General features: G+C 39.3%; 1 protein-coding gene across 1 annotated transcript in view; it reads right to left on the bottom strand.

The window, feature by feature from the left end:
• LOC144265188 (guanine nucleotide-binding protein G(q) subunit alpha) overlaps positions 1-20912 on the bottom strand; it is a 265047-nt gene extending 244135 nt beyond the window's left edge. Inside the window, exon 1 of the mRNA XM_077817552.1 lies at positions 20845-20912. The gene's annotated coding sequence lies outside the window, so the exon portion shown is untranslated. The remainder of the gene's footprint in view (positions 1-20844) is intronic.
• Positions 20913-22043: the final 1131 nt, after the last annotated feature.

The raw sequence follows: 22043 nt of genomic DNA, 5'->3' as shown, positions 1-22043 counted from the left end.
AATCTTACTCACTTTTAATAATGAAACTCAATATCAGTATCACACAGCTAAACAATTCCAGAATAAGTTAGTGTAAAAATTTCTCATTTTGGAGGGGGGCACAGGGAGATAGACCTTAATGTTATACCGATGGGGTGAAATACAACATAACTATAAAGCATGAGAGAGGAACATACCTATACAGCAGCACCAGAAATCATAATATACATATATAATTTGTACTGTACATGTATAATTTGTATACTACAAACTAATCCTCCTTTGTAGATATTTGTATGCTAATGTTACATTAGATAAACTCTTGTGTGCCCTGAGGAATGTGGTTCTCTGCGGCTGTCATAAATATAAAGGGAAGGGTAAACCCCTTTAAAAATCCATCCTGGCCAGAGGAAAAATCCTCTCACCTGTAAAGGGTTAAGAAGCTAAAGGTAACCTCACTGGCACCTGACCAAAATGACGAATGAGGAGACAAGATACTTTCAAAAGCTGGGAGGAGGGAGAAAAACAAAGGGTCTGTGTCTGTCTGTATGCTGCTTTTGCCAGGGACAGAACAGGAATGGAGTCTTAGACCTTTTAGTAAGTAATCTAGCTAGGTATGTGTTAGATTATGATTTCTTTAAATGGCTGGCAAAAGAGCTGTGCTGAATAGAATGACTATTCCTGTCTGTGTGTCTTTTTTGTAACTTAAGGTTTTGCCTAGAGGGATTCTCTATGTTTTGAATCTAATTACCCTGTAAGGTATCTACCATCCTGATTTTACAGAGGTGATTCCTTTACTTCTATTAAAAGTCTTCTTGTAAGAAAACTGAATGCTTTTTCATTGTTCTAAGATCCAAGGGTTTGGGTCTGTGGTCACCTATGCAAATTGGTGAGGATTTTTACCAAACCTTCCCCAGGAAGTGGGGTGAAAGGGTTGGGAGGATTTTGGGGGGAAAGACGTGTCCAAACTACGTTCCCAGTAAACCCAGATAAAGTTTGGTGGTGGCAGTGGAAATCCAAGGGCAAAGGGTAAAATTAATTTGTACCTTGGGGAAGTTTTAACCTAAGCTGGTTAAACATGCAGGTTTTCACTCATCTGTACCCTAGAGTTCAGAGTGGGGAAGGAAACTTGACAGCTGCTATGACAGAAGTTTTGACCTGCATATGCCCAATAATAGAAACTCAATGTGAGTAGTGTTTGTTTACACAAATATGCCCTATGATTTAAAAAAAAATCACAATATTTATGTGAACGTTTGCAGAAATACAGGTCAGCTGAAGCCTATTCAGCTTATGTGTTCTTTGGCGATAGACCACAAGGGGCATGCTAATGTTCCACCAACCATTAGTCTAAGATTTGTTTGGCTTGGCTTTCCCCCTCACCTTTTAACTTAATAGCACTAGTGTGACCAAAATGCTACAGAATTTAACTTACAGAAGTTAGTAAAGTTTTTTTAAAAATACTTAATTTGTTACCAAGTGCGGATTAAATGCCCAACTTCAGCAGCTAAAATGTGACCACAACTCTATCCTCCATTACAGAAAGTGGGGAAGCCGCGTAAAAGCAAATATAAAGAAAATGTTGTCAATGATTTACTATTGGGTCTCTTGAGAGCCAGATGAATTTTTACTAATCTTAATGAATTGCATTTAATGGAGGGCACATTATAAAATTGTTGCGCCACAATTTACAAGGTGTGAGACATACTTTTCACTTCAGGGTTCATTAGCATGTGATACAGATGTTGGGAGGGAGTTGACTGCCTAGTGCTAATGATATTGTTCTGTGTGAAGATGTTGTGGATGGAAATCCTACGGATTAGATTGAGCTATTCCGTTCAGCTCAGGGTAAGGGATGTTGGGTGGCTGCATCACCGCTGTAGAAGGCCTAGGAAGGAACGGACTCAGATTCCCAACTTGGTTATCTATCGGCCTGGCATACAGAAGATATTACATCAATGTAGCTGCATCTTTTCTTGCCGCACATACAAAAAAAAAAAATCAATTTCACTGCCAGGTTTTTCAGTAAGGGTTAAGTTCACATTTACTTAGGGCTAATTTCTGCTCTTGAGTGCCAACACACAGCTCCTACTAGGACTTAAATTCTCAGAGTATTTCCCAGAGGTTCTCCCCCACCCCTGTGCTATGAAAACTTCAGGGGGGTTGAAAATATTTACTGGAGCTCTGCTCCAGACAGCTCTGGCTGAATTTAAGCCCTCATTGATGCCAAGGGAAGCCCCATGCATATATCAAAGGCCAGAATTTGACTTCTAGTATAGATTCTTGCACAATGCACTGTTATTTAAGGCCAAGACTATAACAGGGTTCAAAAAAAGAACTAGATAAGTTCATGGAGGATAGGTCCATCAATGGCTACTAGCCAGGATGGGCAGGGATGGTGTCCCTAACCTCTGTTTGCCAGAAGCTGGGAATGGGTGACAGGGGATGGACCTCTTGATTACCTGTTCTATTCATTCCCCCTGGGGCACCTGGCATTGGCCACTGTCGGAAGACCGGATATTGGGCTACATGGACCTTTGGTCTGACCCAGTATGGCTGTTCTTATGTTTCTTATGTCCTTATTCTTCAAGACAAAGTCAGTGTGCGTCCCACATTAGGTGTGTATGCACCTCATGTGTATGAACACATTTGCAGTTGGGTCTGTGCTTGTGCTTCTGTGCAACTGTACAAGGGGCAGAGCAGCCATAATCCTCCCTCAATTCCTTTATTATTTGAGGCCCATGGAAGTTGAGAATTCCAAAAAAACTGCGGAAGGAGGGAACATAATGGGATCCACACTGACAGCATCTTGAAGAACCACAGTTACTGTAGGGTAAGTAACTGTTCTCATTGAGTATGTGTCAGTGTGGATCCCAATATAGATGGCTGGCAAGCATTATCCCCTCAGGATGGTAAGAATGAGGAATTTCAGCTGCATGAGTTGAACAGTGATTGTAGTATTCTCCCAAACTTCGCATCTGATCTAGCTGCTAAGTTCAAGGCCCTGTGTGTGACATAGGTCAATGGGTCACACAATGTCACTGCTTTACCAATCTGATATTGACAGGTGTCTGAAGCAGATGGAAAGCATCACTTGAGCTTTGATGGAGGGAACCTTCATGTTCAGTGGGAGAGGTACAGCAGCCAACTGGTAACAGAGATTCACTGTATGATGTATTTAAATAGTCTTTGTAAGGAGATACCAGGGCATTCAAATGGCAAACCTATAGCCAGAAAGATGGAGGCATGGGAATAAAAGGGTTTAATCTTCTTAATGTAATAAATCAGAATCCTGGATATACCTATTGTGTGTAATTTCTCCCAGCACAATGTGGTATTGAGAAGACTACAGATACATTGATGGATTGGTTCAGGTGAAATTCTGAAGCCACTCTGGGGATGAAATTCAGATGAAGTCTCATCTCCAACTTGTCTATGGAATCTTGTATAGGGAGGCTCAGCTACGAGTACCTGAAGCTCACTCACCTCTGAGTGAAGTGATAGCCCCTAGGAAGATTATTTTCAGAGTGATGTGGTGTAAGGAGCATTCTGAGAGGATCACAAAGGGAGGCTCAAGAGGACTATCTTGAGGTCCCAGGTAGGAATGAGTTCTCTGAATGGTGGGTAAGTATGTAGCAGCTCTTTAAGAAAAACTTCATTAAGTGAGGTAAGAAAAGACCAAACAACTTGTCAAGGTTCCTTCCCCACTCTGAACTCTAGGGTACAGATGTGGGGACCTGCATGAAAACCCCGTAAGCTTATTTTTACCAGCTTAGGTTAAAACTTCCCCAAGGTACAAACTATTTTACCTTTTGCCCTTGGACTTTATTGCTGCCACCACCAAGCGTCTAACAGATATATAACCGGGAAAGAGCCCACTTGGAAACGTCTTTCCCCCCCAAAATCCTCTCTAAACCCCTTTCCTGGGGAAGGCTTGATAAAAATCCTCACCAATTTGCATAGGTGAACCCAGACCCAAACCCTTGGATCTTACGAACAATGAAAAAGCAATCAAGTTCTTAAAAGAAGAATTTTAATTGAAGAAAAAAAATAAAAGAATCATCTCTGTAAAATCAGGATGGTAAATACCTTACAGGGTAATCAGATTCAAAACATAGAGAATCCCTCTAGGCAAAACCTTAAGTTACAAAAAGACACAAAAACAGGAATATACATTCCATTCAGCACAGCTATTTTATCAGCCATTTAAACAAAACAGAATCTAACGCATATCTAGCTAGATTACTTACTAAGTTCTAAGACTCCATTCCTTTTCTGTTCCCACCAAAAGCAACACACAGACAGAGTCTTTGTTTCTCCCCTCCCTCCAGCTTTGAAAATATCTTGTCTCCTCATTGGTCATTTTGGTCAGTTACCAGTGAGGTTATCCTAGCTTCTTAATCCTTTACAGGTGAAAGGGTTTTTCCTCTGGCCAAGAGGGATTTTAAAGGTGTTTACTCTTCCCTTTATATTTATGACACAACTGCACAAGCAGGAATCACAGTGAGATGTATACTCCAATAGGCCTGAGTGAGAGATCCACTTGCTTGAGTTGCAGTAGGTAGAGGATCTTTGCTATTAAGGACCGGGCTGAACCTAAGCCATTTAGGGCTGCTCATATCAAGACCCTCTTCCACCTGGATTTGTATGTTCTTCCAGTAGATGTCTTTTTGCTTTGTATCAGGATTTTCTGGACCTGCCAGGAGTAGTCTGTGATGCTCAGCCAGCTATCCATGCTGTCAAGTTCAGTGACTTATAAGGGCTTGGCTACACTTGCGAGTTACAGCACAATAAAGGAGCCCTGGGTGCATGAGCTCACTGCCCGTCCACACTGGCAAGGGACGTAGAGTGCTCTGACTCTGTGGCTATAGTGCTGCTGGTTCTCCACCTCGGTGAGTGGAATAACGTTTGCTGCGCCCTCGCTGGAGTGCAGCGGTGCTAGTGTGAATGAGGTGTTGCTTTACTGTGCTCTGATCAACCTCTGGAAACATCCCATAATCCCCGTAAGTCAAGTGGCCACTTTGTCATTGTTTGGAATCGGCTATAGGAATGTGGAAATGCCCTTTGAAAGCTCCGTTTCTGACAGCCGGCTGAATATCTGCTCTGAGACAAAGCAACCATTAGTGTGGAATGCTGTGTGTGAGAGAGGCACGGGGGGAAGGAGGGACTGCTGCTGTCTGAATTTACAAAACAGCTTGCTGACATGCTCTCAGCCCCCGCAAAACCCACTCTCCCCCCCCACATACACACAACACACTCCCTGTCACACTCCATCTGACCCCCCCCCCATTTGAAAAGCACATTGCAGCCATTTGCATGCTGGGATAGTTGCCCATAATGCACCGCTCCCAATGCTGCTGCAAGTGTTTCAAATGTGGCCACGCCAGTGTGCTTGAAGCTTCAGTGTGGACAGCCTGCAGCGCTTTCCCTACTGCGCTTTATGAAGGCTGGTTTAACTCAAAGCATTCTATATCTGCAAGTGTAGCCATGCCCTGAGTCTTCATGGAGTATCTGACCATGATTCTGCAAGATCAAATCCTGTCACTCTGGGAGCTGGATCAGAGGTTGAATGGGCATTTGAAGTATATCTGTCAGCCAGAACTACCTGAGTCAGTACAGAGCTACCAGAATCATTATGATTTTGCCCCTTGAGTTTGAAAATCATGCTGGGTATTAGAGGAATTGGTAGAAAAAGACTTGCTGTTTGCCTTTCTAGTGCAGGAGGAAGGCATCTGGTAATGACCCTGGACTCAGGCCCCCTTGGAGAGAAAAAGTTGACATTTTGCATTGTTCTTGGTGATAAGCAAGTCTATTGTAGGGTACTCCACTGATAAAATGTCTTCTCTGAAGAGTTATGCAAGGACCATTTATGACTGGTCACTGATTATCTGCTTAGGAAGTCTGCTAAAATGTTGTTGGCTCCTGGTAGATGAAAGGCCAGTGCCACCCCATTCCCCTGACACCAGTTAGAAAAGTCAATGACCTACACACAAAGGGGTGAGGAGCGCGCTTCTCTTTGCTTGTTTATGTAATGCACAGCTGTCATGGTGAAAATCTGCACTACTGAGTCTTGGATGACAAGTAGGAACACCATGAAGGCTAGTCTGATGGCTGCGAGCTCCAGGATATTCACACATAATCCCATGGTGGTTGGGGACCAGGCTCTTGGGATGTGCAGGTGGTCTAAGTAAGCTCCCTAATCGATATTTGGGTCTTTGTTGGAGAGAGGATTGAAAAAAGTTACCCTTTTCCATGTTTTTTTTTTTTAAAGAATAAAAGAACTAACAGAAATGAAGGATTTCTTCACCAGAATAACTAGCAAGAAGCTCAAGGAAGAATAGCAGGCTGGATGCTTACCAGGTTCTGTCTCACTGCCATCGGCAGTAAAAGGGAACTGAAGGTAGGTCACAGCTGCTCCACCCTTTATGCCCTCATACAAGGGGGCCAGGGCAGATGTGTGGCCCCAATGGACATTGCTATTCAAAAATAATAAGTTCTTGTGTATGAGCAGTGCATGAGGGACTCACACTGACATACTTGAAGGAGAAGCAATATTTTTCATGGAAAAAGAACTTTAAGCTGCCTGGAAATCTAAATCCATCTCATCTGTCCTCTAATGTTCACATTTGAGGACTTAATTCAGAAAGGCGTTACACATAATTTGTATTGACTTTTGGTACCTGGAAACAGTACAAGACATGCTGTATCTGAGTGAAGTAAGTGCTTTTAATAAACGTCATACTCCATTTCCCCTGCACACAAGTGGCAACATCTCTGTTACACTATTGTAGGTATTTGTAAGTCAAATAAGTGAAAGAAAACACAATGTTCTTGAATAAAATATACATTTTTAATGGTTTAAAATGAACCAGTGCATGCAAGGTCAATGCACAAGTAAAACTTGACCTAAATCAGTCCTAACATGCATACCAGTAATTTTAATTCAGTGGTTTATGCATCATCCTCTGCTTAATTTAATGGTAGTCTATGCAGCATGTCAAGAACCATGCAAACACTGAGAAATGGAGACTCTTGTCAATTTAACAAATATGGTGAATTTCACTACAAATTAGAATCTTTAAAAGGAAAAGCATAGAAATACTACATCTTCTGTGTACTTTTAAATGTTATCACTTTTTTCTATTCAGTTTTCTTTGTTCAATTAAATTCCCCATTATTCATGTCATTCCTCCCCCCCCCCCCCGTGATATTTTTGCTGTTCAAACAATGATTACACATGGGTGAGGAAGCAAATACAGGGGTGGCCAACCTGCGGCTCCGGAGCCACTTGCAGCTCTTCAGAAGTTAATATGTGGCTCCTTGTATAGGCACCGACTCCAGGGCTAGAGTTACAGGCGCCAACTTTCCAGTGTGCCGGGGGGTGGTCACTGCTCAACCCCTGGCTCTGACACAGGCTCTGCCCCAGCTCCACCCCTCCTTGCCCCCTCCCCGGAGCCTGCCATGCCCTCACTTTTCCCACCGCTCCCCAGAGCCTCCTGCACGCCATGAACAGCTGATCGGGAGGTGTGGGGAGGAAGGGAGAGGCGCTGATTGACAGGGCTGCTGGTGAGTGGGAGGAGCTGGGAGCAGGGGGGTGAGAAGCTGCCGACAATGTACATTGGCAATGGCTCTTTGGCAATGTACATTGGTAAATTCTGGCTCCTTCTCAGGCTCAGGTTGGCCACCCCTGAAATAATAGATGCAGCAATGGAGCGGACTGTGTCAGCTGTGTTATGTTTTTATCTTGCAATTGACTTAAATAAGCAAAACCATATTCTATATATTTACTGAATTACACACACTAATGTGACATTGTTAAACTGTTGCTTTTACTTCTGTCCAGAAAAAATAATTATCTCAAGCATGCAAAGAATATAGTATACTGTATGTAACTCACTCCGTTTTGTCTACTCTTGCAGTACATACAATACCACCACTCATTTGAGACCACTACAGTTGTACGACACAATGGAATAGCAAACTTAATAGTAATTTTTAATGAAGCTGAGATATTCCTGTTGACATTATATCTACTGTGATCGGGAGATCATTTGCTTTATCATTACAATAAATAAATTTGATCCTCTGGTGGAAGTCTCAAGCAAGCAAGCAGTTTTCCTGGGAGTAAAAGGCCCACCCTTTACGTTTAGTCTGAGTACGAATTTATTCCATAGAATCTATACTTTTAATAGCATAGTTGCTGGAATTGTTTATAACAAGATTTCTGGAGTTCAGGCCTGCTAGTCAGTATGTGTGAGAAGAGCATCACTGGTAATGGCTTTATTGTCATTTGTGCAGGTATATCATGTGGGCAGACATCATATAGAGCCACACTGCAGGATCAGGCCTAAGTTTTTAACCGTCATGAAACACTAACCTGTTGGAAATCTCAGAAGTTCACAGAGATTATAATAATACCCAGCTCTAACATAGTGCTTTTCATCAGTAGATCTCAAAGCACTTTACAAAGGATTACCCAGCCTTCACCATCCATCAGTCAGCTTCTCCCTCCCTCAGAAACATTGTGCTTTTTCCTATGCTACCCCTTTTGAATGGGAAACACTCTCTGCCAATATCTACAAATCCTTGTCTTCCTTTAAATCCGTCCTTGAGGCTCACCTTTACTAGAGTGTCTATAAAACATTAGCAGCTGACAATAGTTAGATAGGTAGTGAACTGGGACCTCTATTTTTTGTTATGACTTTATATCACAGAGTTATAGACTTCTATTTATTATTATAATTTGCTTGATGCACTCTTATTTTGTCTTCCATCAACCCCTTACCCATGAGGCTGCTGTACTCATGTGGATCATAATGCAGGATTGGGTACCTAGGTTATCAGTTCTCTGGGGCAAGGGCTGTCTTTTTTGCTGTGTATCTGCACAGTATCTAGTACATTGGAGTACTAATTCTTAACTGCAATCCCTTGGTGCTACTGTAATACAAATACCACCCGTGTGTTAATATCTGTATTTAAAAAAATTGTTTATAATATCAAAGGACACATTTCTCTCTCCCTCTTCATGGCCAAAGTGTTTCCATACAGATCTTTAACTATTGTATGAGAGTATCTACTAACTGTAGCTTGTATCTAGACTAAGGTCTGAGAAAACTTCATTATCATACTCTAACGATGCACAAGTTAACACATATGATTATAAATGGATCATTACCTCTTTACCAGTAAAGGAATGTCCCCAGTTAGCATCTTATCTTGCTAAAGGCCAAGTTCTGCACCTTTGTGCATCTGATTTAGAGCATCATGCCCTTAGTCAACATTTAACTTCTACTTCTTGTTTTCTTTGAGTTTCTCTGCAGCTGTCCAGCAACTATTTTACCGGGCAGGCTCAAGGAGCTCTCTCCCTTGGAGTAGTGGTCTCCAAACACAGTGAGCATGCTCAACAGATTCCATGTGATGTTCTCTATGCTGGCCATTTTTATTAAGTGTCTCTAGGGGCTTTTTTTAGACATACAATTCAGAATGGTAGAGAGGGAGCTCAGAGGCTGAGTTGATCAACTAATAATAGTTTCTCCATTATCAGTGTTGGCGTGAACAATTTAATATTCAGAAAACTAAGAAATGTTCAGAACTTGTACACATCTCTAAAACTATAAGCTGAGCAATTAACTGCTATCCTATATTAAGGCAAACCATAAGAGGGAATGTGCCTTGCCCTCACATTGAGAGCAAAGTCCAATCAGTATCTGTTTATAAATCCTGGCTGCCTAGTCTTTAAATATCAATAATGAACTACAAGACAAAAATATTTGCTTTTAAATGTTAATATATAAATGTGTGTCATGACTACAGTATCAAAATTGTTTTATTACTTGATACAGTAACAAACTGCCATTCTTTACTTTGCTTATTCCTGTTTTAAGCAAAGCTTTGTTGAAAATCAAGAGCCTCTGCTATGATGTGATCATTATATAATTTATTCTATGTCTTCCCTCTCTTCTGAACACATTATATTTTTTTCAAGATTCCAAGATGCTTATATTATTGTCTACTTGGCCCAAGATATATGAATTCCTCATTAGAATGCATTAGCAGGGGGTAAGGCACTGGATAGGGGAAGAGAGACATGGGCTTTAATTAGGTGCACAGTATTTAGCACAAAAGTGGCTCTGATCTTTGGTTGGTAACCTCTTGGCCCTCCTGCAATACAACCAACCAACTAATAATAATATTTTACTGAGTCTGCTATATGATAGGTCCTGACCTGCAGTGTGAACTTGGGTGAGACATTTTGTGGCTCTGTGTCTCCGTTTCCCCATCTGTTCAATGGCAATAATGATATTTACCTATCTCTAAAAATAAATAATAATAAAAATAATTAATTGGCACATTGACTTTTATGGATGAGAAGTGCTATATCAGAGCTAATCATTATTATTATTTTATTTAACTAGGTTTTTAAGGCTAACAAACTATCATAGTACCTAGCTGCAGTTAAGCAGTTGGCCAATACAGTGTGTATGTCCAGTGAAGCTTACGGCTCCAATTCAAAGCACTTATGTGAGCATTCACCCTAATTGCAATGGGACTACTTATATGATTAAAGTTAAACATGTTGTTATGGTTGCTCAGGAGCTGTATTTTGACCTCTCTGTCAGCAGTGTCTCTGTGGACATCCTTCCCAATGATAGGCCTACACTTGCACTTCTCTCAGAGTGGAATCCCATGACTCACTCCACTTTTAGACTGGCTCAGCAGGCAAAGCACCCCCAGTTTGCCAACCATATTACCACAGCAGGTCCAATTGGCTTAGGCTCCTGCTATAGTCTTCTCTTGTGGGCTTGTGACCAGAAATTGCAATGACTCAGAAAAGCTTCTTCAAAATAAATATTATATATTTGTCCATAGGAACATAACGGAGAGAAAAAGTTAAAACAACAAAAGATCTATGTGCATATTATCTTACCTAAACTGTAGCCTTTCCTTGCAAGTTGAGGTAAGTCCCATTTCTCACAGGCTCCTCCCAGCACAGGAGCTGGGCAAGACAGGCTACACTCCTACACCTTCTGCCTCCGGCCATCTGATCCCCCCAAGTCCATGTGTGTCTGCCTCATGTGACAAAAACTTATTTAAAAGTTTTTTGTTCAAAAGTTCCTGCCCAAAGACCTGCCAAGATTTTGAGCAGAGCTTCTGAACATGGTTAGACTGATTTATAGATTTTTCCAGAAGGGGTTGGAGAGTCTTCTAGCACTGAAATCACTGTACTGTCCATTTGAGCACCAGGCAATTAAAATAACATTGCCAAGTTCCTGGGTACCTGGGCAGAGCTCCAGCTGGAATTAATCCTAAAAGTTCCACAGAACCAGCCACACCACAATAACCACCAAGTCCACAAGATATATATAGCTATAGATATAAATATATATAAACATTCATAAAATTAATACAGATATGTCCCTCATTCTTAACCCATGTGCTCAAGTGCTTTGATAAATTGGGGCTTAAATGTATAAGGACTGTGGGTCCAAGTATGAAAGTCTAAGAACACAACCTTCTTAACATTTCAGCTATTTCTAGATGTTGGAGCATTTCAGTCTCTGGGCTCTAATTGCTAGTGGAACATCCTGAAGATATCTATACTGAGAAAATGAGAGTTGAAATGCCAAAAAAAAAAAAAAAAACCCAAACAAACCCAGCAAGCTATTTTAAAAAGCAAAATGAGACAGCGTGTCAAGAAATGCCATCCTCCTCTTAGGCTAGGCCTGATTACCCAGATAAACTCACAGTGCCTTATATGAAAACCTGAAGAAGCACCAGCCAAATGAGTTTTGGACGGACATTTTTATTAAAAAAAAAAAAAAAAGAAGAAGAGCAAGAGAGTGAGTACTCCGACTGAAAATTTTGAGTGGAGTGTTGATACCCAAGTGTTGTCTCAAGATGTGGAGACAGCAAGAATAGCTCTATAACCCTAACTGTCAGTGGATTTCTCTTTTGTGTTCAATGTATTATTAGAACCTCCCCTTTTGAATTTAAGTTTGTGCTTTATTACTTTATTGAATAGAGATGGACTTAAAATATTTTTAAATGCTTTGCTGAACTTGGGCCTCACGACATGCATTATTTTACTCATTGTGCAGAAAGGAATTTTTTTAAAAAGAAAGGCTTGCCAACCATGGTAGCAGCACATAAAAATCAATCTGTGTGAGCCATAGAACCTAGGGAGATCTCATAATGCCACAGAACGTACAAAATAACAGGCCAAAAATAAATTAAAAAAAAACCCTTGAACCATTCCCACCACCCACATAATTACTATTATAAAAGTCATCTAGCAATACTAGGTTCTATGGGTGAAAGCTGTGGAGCCTCCACAAAATCGAAATTCAAATCTTTTAAATAGCGGACATAGTGAACCCAAATGAAAACAAGTTGAGCAAGAAAACACACAAATAAAATACAGCCTAAAATGAGCACAAGATTTACATCATGTTGAGCAACCATGGCTACAAATAACTTTGTCTTTTCCTAAATTTCATCAGCATTTGCTGAACGGCTCAGAATAAAATTGAAGCAGAGGGATAATGGATGGTCTTTAAGTGGATTTTCAGTCATGGCAGTGGATGAGTCCATTCCTCTTAATTCATAGTTTGGGTAAACGTTTTTAAAGAGATATATGCCACTGGAGTGGTCATTTGGGCACTCTTCTTTTCCCATACTCCCATTTCTGCACTGTCCACCTCTCTGGCTAGTGCTGTCAAGATTGTACACTGTCTCCTTATTCAATCTCCCAGTCTCTGTATCTTGATTTTTATAACATTTATTACTTTTTATTTTTTTTTAATTTTGCTTCTATTTAATTTTTGATGCAGTACGTTCTCTACTTAGAGACTGTATTCTGCACTTGCCAGGTGATGTATTCAATGTTCTAATATACCTTTGCCATCACTTATGATAACTAACTTCCATGGCATCTGTTCTTCTCTCGTTGGCAAGATCATTTTTACACATGGCTAAGACAGTTACTGTTATTTACATCATATACTACATTCATTTTAAATTTTGAGTTTGCTTTGTTATTTTATGGATTGTAGATGGGAAAGGAGGGACTGTTTTTTTCTTTGTTTTTCTCCATCATAGTGATGTATGTCTGTTGAGGCTTTTTGGCTTGGTCTAGTCTGTTTAGAGACAGCTATAATATGATTTTTTTTACACATGGCTGTAAATAAGCTCTAGGAACATTACTCCTGTAGGTATCAATTTCACCTACAATATGCGCCAAATAGGCTACCTTGGGGCATAGTGCCTTATTTTATTTATATCTGTAATTTGTTACTTAATTTTTATCAAGACACCCTTTGCACTTCAAGACATGAAAAAGATATATACTTAACATTACCTCTCATCAGTGTACATATGTTTTTCTCTGTACCTCATCTTTTAAATTACAATTGTCTTGTTTAGATTGTTACCTTTTAAGCAGGGACCATATTTTCTTACATGTTTGCACAGCACCTAGTATGAAAGAACCCCTGTCCTAATTGGGTTTTCTATGTGCTAACATAATACAAATAGTAATAAAAAATGCCCAAAATTCCCTGCCACAATAAAATTGTGCCCTCAGCCTGCACCACAGACAATGTCTGCACTGTATGTATTTAGATTGTGAGCTCCTTGGCGCTGAAAACTGTATGTTTCTCTGTGTTTGCACAGTCCCAAGCACTTTGTCAGTGCTCAATAATATAAATACAAACTTTTGTTAAACAAAAAGGAGAAAAGGATATCTGAGGAGGAAATGTCTCTGGTTCCCCCCAACAAATAAATCTCAGAGTAGTACAACACATTTTAGTGCTCCCATACTCCTACTTTCTCATTCCACCCTTCCTCCTCCCACACACACTGACTGTACTGCTGTAGTTTGTCCTTTAACATTTTTCAGACAGACAGCCTAACACTGGCTGCCTGCCAGACTGTACTTTTCTGAGGCAGGAAAGTGTTACTGTGACTCTGTATGGCTTTGTGCAAATGCTCTTGACTTTAGCAGTTTCGTCAATTATTATTATTACTTTTTTAACCAAATAGCCTTACCAAGACAATTCTCTCCGAAGGAGCGCATTCCAAAATGCCTCCAGCCATGCCAAGGCTGCAGTTTATCACGGAAGTCCCTGTTTTCTAATTGGCTCTGGCTATTTGACTTTGAACTTGAGTAAAAATACATAATCTGTAGTGTGGCAGACTTCCTCATTGAGTTGTGTGTGTTTCTTATTACACCTAACCAAACCTCCCTTATTTATTTTGTGTTCAATTTTGAATTTGAGTTACATTGAACATGCTGTATCTGTCTGAATTAATGATCACTAATTTTCAGTTTCTGAACTATTTCAATCCTCCCTAAGTTCATGAACAATTATTGTGTTAAAATCTTTCCTCAATACCCTGATCTCACAAAAATGCTTGACCAGAGCACACGGAATTCTACATGTTTTGTGCTGAGGCACTTTAAAGCATATTAGAATTAAATGGAGCTGTGCAGCCAGCAGGTAATATCCAACGCTCATAGTAGGCTTGGAGTTAAAAGCAAGTACATCCTTCATAGAGGAAGGATAATAAGGAGAAAAGGAAAACCTAAAAGGAAGAAGACTAGTGCTGTAATACACAAAAGATCTTCCTGCCTCCACTCTGTGGATTCCTTCCTGCTGAGCTCCACAGAGGGACTTCCATGTGGTTGAGGGCAAGGATGAAGCATGCCACAGAGGTGGCATTCCCCATTATATGCCCTGTTCCATATCCAGGATTCAAAGGTTTTTGACTCCTCTCCAACTGAGGAAGCCGATGGTAAAAATGGCAAAATGTGGTTCTACTCAGAAAAGAAGCTGTACTAATGCCACTGTGGGGTTTCACATTTATTGTTTCTCATGGATTTAAAGAACAAATTTTCTCAATTTACAAGTAATAAGATATTTTTCTAACTGCCAGTCCTGTAGATCTTGAAAGTTAAGCTTGTTTATTTGAAAGTCAAGTTAGGTTCTTTCTAGCTTGCATGTCATCATTAATAAAGATTTTAGAGGCCAAGTTTTTCCCTTAAATATACCGTCTATCCAGCCTCATATGGCTCTGCAAGTGGAACTTAATTAAATGTGTGGAAGAATGGAATCCAGCTCAAATTCCTTATGCTCTGATATGCTAGTAGAAGTAAAAAGTCAGTGTTGCCAACTTGCATAACTTTAGCACAAGTCTTGTAATATTTAGTGTTTTCTTAAAGCCCCAGCTCCTCAAGCCAAGTTAATATGTGAAAGGTAGAAAATAAAGCTAAGACTATCATTTTGATATTCAGTGATCACTCAGCTCTTTAGGTGCTTGCAAGAGATCTGATTTATTTGGTGTCTGGTTCCAACTGGCTGTGCATAATAAGAGCTTCAGAGCACCCTGGCCAGACTCTTCTGTTTGGGAAGCTCAGCCCTTAAAGGCTCAGTCCCCAATATCATACTCATTATTGCTTAGAACAGCCTGAAATCATGACCTGAGTGTACGCTAAAGGCTTAAAACCAGGAGGCACAAGAACAACATTTTTCATTTTTTTCAATCTCAGTTTTTTTGAATGCTTAGTGTTGGCAATATAGAAGTCATGCAACTTGTTTGTCACCAAAATAAGTAGCTAATTCTATGAAGATTATTGAGTATGAAAGGTCCATTTTCATATAGCCACTTTTCAGAGCACAACACATATTGATTTATGGTGTTAGGCAAGTGGTTCTCCCCCTTTTTGTGCATTGCAAACTTCGCAGCTCTTCAGCAGATTCAGCTTTGAAATGACGAAAGATCTAGTTAACATTTCACTTCATTTAAATGTTGCATTCTTTCTCTTCACTCAGGCCAATCTCTTAGGGTTGTGGATAAACCTTAATTCTATTCTCCTAGTTCCAAATGAAAGTTTCCTCACCTCCCAAAAATAACAGAATGCAAAAATCAAAATGACAGTACACAACAGAAAACACATAGTCATCACAAGCACCTTTTACACCTTAGGTTCTCTAAGCACTTTGCAAACAATTAACTGAGTTTCACAATACCCCTGAAAGGCAGGTAAGTATTCCTGTGGTGTTTAATAAATAAACAAATAAATAAAAAAATGGACTGTACATTAAAAGTATCGTAAGTCTGTCTAAATAGCAAGATAAAAAAGTCAATTCTGACTTTACTTTATCCAAGAGATATTCCATTACTCATAGGCTGCTGCCATTCCTCTAATATAGCTGGTTTAATATTTCTGTCTTTTCTTCAAACTTATCACTTTCTTTATCCATAATATACTCCTGTTATGCTATGTCCTCCTCTTACTCTGCACAGTGCTGTTATTTTACCTCTCTAGTAAAATAGAGATCTGAAAGTTTGGTGATTTATATTGCACAAACACTACCAAAAAACTCCAGTTTTTCTGGAAGATCTTTTTCTTAGAAAACTAAAAAGAGCAATGGGCTGTAATGCATTCTCACAAATTTTGTGCTCTGAAGATTTCAACCTTCAGTGGCCAATACAGTACAATACTGGCAAACAGGACTTCATCAGTGCTCTTTAAATAACACATTTGGGAATGATCCTATCAGCCTCTCCTGTCAATGCAGCCTGTACTCTTGTAATATTAGTTTACACAAGTGCAAAACTCAGGAATGTAGTTTTCTTCCATAGCTAGATTGATGTATGTCCTGGGTCTCAGAGAAGTCAGCCAAGTCCATGTTGTTATATTAACATACTGAAGCTGGCTGTCAAGAACACAAAATCTTTTGTACAATAGTTAGATTTAGTCGTAAGTGAAGCACAAGATCTAGTCCAAGAATATAGCTGAAACGTTTGGTAACAGCAACCATAGTATAATTAAATTTAACATCCTTGGAGGGTGGGAAACACCAAAGAAGCTCATCACAGTAGCATTTGACTTCAGAAAAGGGAACTATACAAAAATGAGGAAGCTAGTTAAATGGAAATTGAAAGGTATAGTCACAAAAGTGAAATGCCTGCAAGCTGCATGGAAACTTTTTAAAAACACCATAATAGAGGTTCAAATGAAATGTATACCCCTAATTAAAAAACATAGTAAGAGGACCGCAAAAGTACCACCATGGCTAAACATCAAAGTAAGAGAAATGGTTAGAGGCAAAAAGGCATCTTTTAAAAACTGGAAGTTAAATCCTACTGAGGAAAATAGAAAGGAGCCTAAACTCTAGCAAGTGAAGTGTAAAAGTATAATTACGCAGACCAAAAAAGAATTTAAAGAACAACTAGCTAAAGATTCAAAACTAACAGTAATTTTTTAAAGTACATCAAACGCAGGAAGCCTGCCAAAAAAGTCAGTGGGCCACTGGACGACTGAGGTGCTGAAGGAGCAATCAAGATACAGCCATTGCAAAGAAGCTGAATGAATTCTTTGCATCAGTCTTCACTGCAGAGGATGTGAGGGAGATTCCCACACCTGAGTCATTCTTTTTAGGTGACAAGTCTGAGGAACTGTCCCAGGCTTAGTTGTCAGTAGGGGAGGTTTGGGAACAAATTGATAAATTAAACAGTAATAAGGATCGGATGGTATTCACCCAAGAGTTCTAAAGAAGCTCAAATGTGAAATTGCAGAGCTAGTAATTGTGGTATGTAAACTATCATTTAAATCAGCTTCTGTACTAGATGAAGGGAGGATAGCTAATGTGACATAAAATTTTTTAAAAGGCTCCAGAGGTGACCCTGGCAACTACAGGCCAGTAAGCCTCACTTCAGTACTGGGCAAATTGGTTGAAACTATAGTAAAGAACAGAATTATCAGACATATAAATGAACATGATTTGTTGGGGAAGAGTCAACATGGTTTTTCTAAAAGGAAATCATGCCTCACAAATCTACTAGAATTTTTTGAGGGGTCACAATGAATGTGGACAAGGGTGATCCAGTGGATATTGTGTATTTGGACTTTCAGAAAGCCTTTGATAAGGTTTCTCACCCATGCTTCTTAAGCAAAGTAAGCAGTCATGGGGTAAGAGGGAAGGTCCTCTCATGGATCAGTAACTAGTAAAAAGACAGAAAACAAAGGGTAGGAATAAATGATTAGTTTTCAGAATAGAGGTAAATAATGGTGTTCCCCAGGGATCTGTACTGGGACCAGTGCTGTTCAGCATATTCATAAATGATCTGGAAAAAATGGTAAACAGTGAGGTGGTAAAATATGCAGATGATAAAAAATTAATCGAAGTTGTTAAGTCCAAAGCAGACTGCAAAAAGTTACAAAGGGATCTCACAAAATTGGGTGATTGGGCAACAAAATGGCAGATGAAATTCAATGTTGATAAATGCAAAGTAATGCACATGGGAAAACATAACCCCAAGTACACATATAAAATGATGGGGTTTAAATTAGCTGTTACCACTCAGATCTTGGAGTATCGTGGATAGTTTTCTGAGAACACCTGCTTAATGTACAGCAGCAGCCAAAAAAAGCTAACAGAATGTTAGGAATCATTAGGAAAGTGATAGATAATAAGACAGAAAATACCATAATGCCACCATATAAATCCATGGGACACCCACGCCTGGAATACTGCATACAGTTCTGGTCACTCCAGCTCAAAAAAGATATATTAGAAGTGGAAAAGGTATAGAGAAGGGCAACAAAAATGATTAAGGGTATGGAACAGCTTCCGTATGAAAAGAGATTAAAAAGACTGGGACTTTTCAGCTTGGAAAAGAGGCAACTAAGAGGGGTATGACTGAGGTCTATTAAATTATGAATGACGTGGAAAAAGTGAATAAGGAAGTGTTACTTACTCCTTCACATAACACAAGAACCACAGATCACCTAATGAATTTAATAGGCAGTAGGTTTAAAACAAACAAAAGGAAGTACTTCTTCACAAAACATACAGTAAACCTGTGGAACTCATTGCTGGGGATGTTGTGAAGGCCAAAACAATAACTGGCTTAAAAAAAGAACTAGATAAGTTCATGGAGGATAGGTCCATCAATGGCTATTAGCTAAGATGGTCTGAGATGCAACCCCATGCTCTGAGTGTCCCTAGCCTCTGATTGCCAGAAGCTGGGAATAGACCACAAGGGATGGATCACTCAATGATTGTCTATTCTATTCATTCCCACCGAAACACCTGGCATTTGCTACTGTCAGATGACAGGATACTGAGCTAAACGAACCATTGATCTGACCCCTTATGTTCCTAAATTAAAACCTGCCCCTAGAGCTATCTCTTTTCCTCTCCTTTCACACTTATAACAACTTTTAGGAAGTCAAAATAACTGTCTTTTTCCTTTTCTTCTGCTACATTAAGTGCCTGCCTATCCTGATATTTGCCTAGATGTTTGTAAGGTTGAGTGACTTTCCGTGTTTGTTGGTGCCTAGGGCTTGTTTATTTTGAAAGATGTGCAAACATTTATTCAGTGTAAATTAGGAAAATTTCTTCCTAGATGTGTGGTGCAGATGATGCGTTAGAAAGATTCTGGGACAAATATTAATGATAAACCATTACTATTAACTGCTATTATACTTCTCTTGTGTATTGGGATTAAAAATAACATTCTTTAAAGGTGACAAAGAAGCAAAGAAAAGGACACAAATTCCATTTTTTTACTCTTAATAGGTCACCTTTAAGAGAACAATTTACTTAACTATGGAGTTAAGGACATCTTACTTAAGAAAAAACAGTCTAAAAGAAGTTCATGATCTAGGAGCATATGAAGGGAAAGAGAAAACAACTTTTCATGAAAGAGAAGAATCCAATAAACACCCTAGTTCTTTCCCTTTCACAGGATTTGACTGATCAATAGGAGGTGCTTTCATGGGCCCTGAAAGTATTGTTTGTGAATAAAATGCTAAAAAGAAAATCTGACACAAATCAAACCAAAATACTGGAACTTTTTGGGATGTGGGGTTGGGGAGTTAGTAGGTGCGGAAAGGCTGTTGCCAAACTGGATCATAATCCAGTTTTCTCAGTTGGCCATATCTCTAGAATAGAGCGAACTAAGCACCCATCTTTGAACACCCCTGAACTTGGCAGGGCTTAAAACCCAGATCCATATCTTGTTGATCATGCGCATTTCTAGGGGGAAAAAAAGAGGTTTTTTAAGAAATCTACACAATAATTTAAAAAAAAATAGCACTTTGGCTTATCTCTTAAGAAGAGTTAGATTTTCATATACAACATGAACTAAACAGGCTTTGAAACTATTTGTTATTAAGAAATTTCATAACACTCTAACCATTACATTTTTTAACAAGAAGCTGTAATTTTCATGTTTTTGCCATGCATGTTGCTCCTAAAAGAGAGGTTTTGTATGGAGCCAGGCATTGCAAATATAAATATACCAGCCTTCTCCTCTCAACAAGATATAAGTTCACATTTTGCTTTAGGTCACAAAATAAAATGAATATGGTTGGCTCATCCTAGTCCCTAGTGGACATTTGGCTACATTATAGCACTGTCTCTTCAAAAAAATAAATCTGACTATAAGTTAGTGTAACAGTTAATTCAATTAATCAGCCTTGAATTCAAAGAGACAGTGAGACAAGGGGAACTATAAAGATTCTGAAGCAGACTAACCTTTCTTTTTAAAGCCTGAAAGGGCTGTTGCTGGTAGCAAATAAGTTATAATACACTGGATGAAATGTCAGAAATAATTTCACCAGTGGTGGTGAAAGCCCAAGAGAAGAAACACATCTGGTATAGTAATAATGTGCTATATATGTGATAAATTAAAGAGCTAATCCAAAGAAACGCAGCTCTTCATAAACATGTATAACTAATATACAAGTCTCTAATAAGGATGTTGCCTTTAGCATAGAGTACGTCTGCATACAAGTTCCTAATGTGCTGATATCCAACTGCAATGTCATCAGATAATAATAGAAATCTTACTCACCAATATTATGTTTGTAGTGTTGTTGTAGCCATGCTGGTCCCAGGGTTTGAGATAATCAAGGTAGGTGACGTAATATCTTTTATTGGAACATCTTCAGATGGTGGAAGGGATAAGCTTTTGAGCTTCACAGAGCTCTTCGTCAGGTCTGGGGAAGGTAACCTGACAGAATGTGTGAGTTAAACACAAGTTGGGACAGATTGTTAAGCATGAGGAGTTCACACATGCTGAAGGAGATCACTTAAAATGAAGTGGGCAATTAAGGGTTAGCCAGCAGTAGGGTGTGTTACAAATTGTTGAATGAGACATAAAAGCAGTGTCTCTATTGAGTCCATGGTTTTTACTGTCTAGCAGAGATATGAATTTAAGCTCCCAAGCTTGCCTTTTGAAAGTGTTGTGCAGGTTTCCTTTGAGGATGAGGACTGTGAGGTCAGACACAGAGTGATCACTTTGTGAAAAGTGCTCACCCACAGGTGATACGGTGGTTTTGTCTTTTATCATTCTTCTGTGTGAATTCATTGAAGCTTGGCGTAGCTTGTATGCCTGTCCCTTCCATCAATGGACACTGGTTCAATAAAAGATTTCACCTACCTCATCTCTTTCATTAATATTATAACACTTAATTTGATTCCCATGAATTGTAACAAGGATCGGAAGTATTCATCTTTTTAACCCGCTAATTGGAAATGACCAATGTTGTAGTATGCCTCATAATTGAGCTAAATGTCTTTTATTCCATACTGGAGATCTCACTTGGAGGAATTGCACCATGAGAATATTTTGCACATTGGTTATTACTGCAGTTGAAAATTAAGAAATCAAATCAAATGTGTGTTTTACTGAAATCCTTTCAGTAAACAAACTGGCTCACATGTGCTATAAGTTATAATGGAAAATATGGGGAAATTAATACTAGTGAGAAAGAAGGAAAATATATAACAAAATAAGGATCATAATGCAGTGTTTCTGTTTTCTTTTTGATAAACTTAACAGATTGAGCTCTTTAAATCTCTCACCATAAGGCCTTTTCTCCAGGCCTGGAATAATGTTTGTGGCTCTTTTCTGCATTCCCCAATTTTTCAACGTTGTTTTTAAAATGTGGACATCAAAACTGGTAGCTGTCTCATCAGTGCCATATACAGAGGTAAAAACCACCTGCCTACTCCTGCTCATTACTCCCCTGTTTATACAGCCAAGGATTG

Source organism: Eretmochelys imbricata, chromosome 5 (genome assembly GCF_965152235.1).
Source record: "Eretmochelys imbricata isolate rEreImb1 chromosome 5, rEreImb1.hap1, whole genome shotgun sequence".
NCBI classification, from domain to species: domain Eukaryota; kingdom Metazoa; phylum Chordata; order Testudines; family Cheloniidae; genus Eretmochelys; species Eretmochelys imbricata.
Note: the sequence above shows the minus strand (reverse complement) of the source record. Positions and strands in the feature narration are given on the sequence as shown.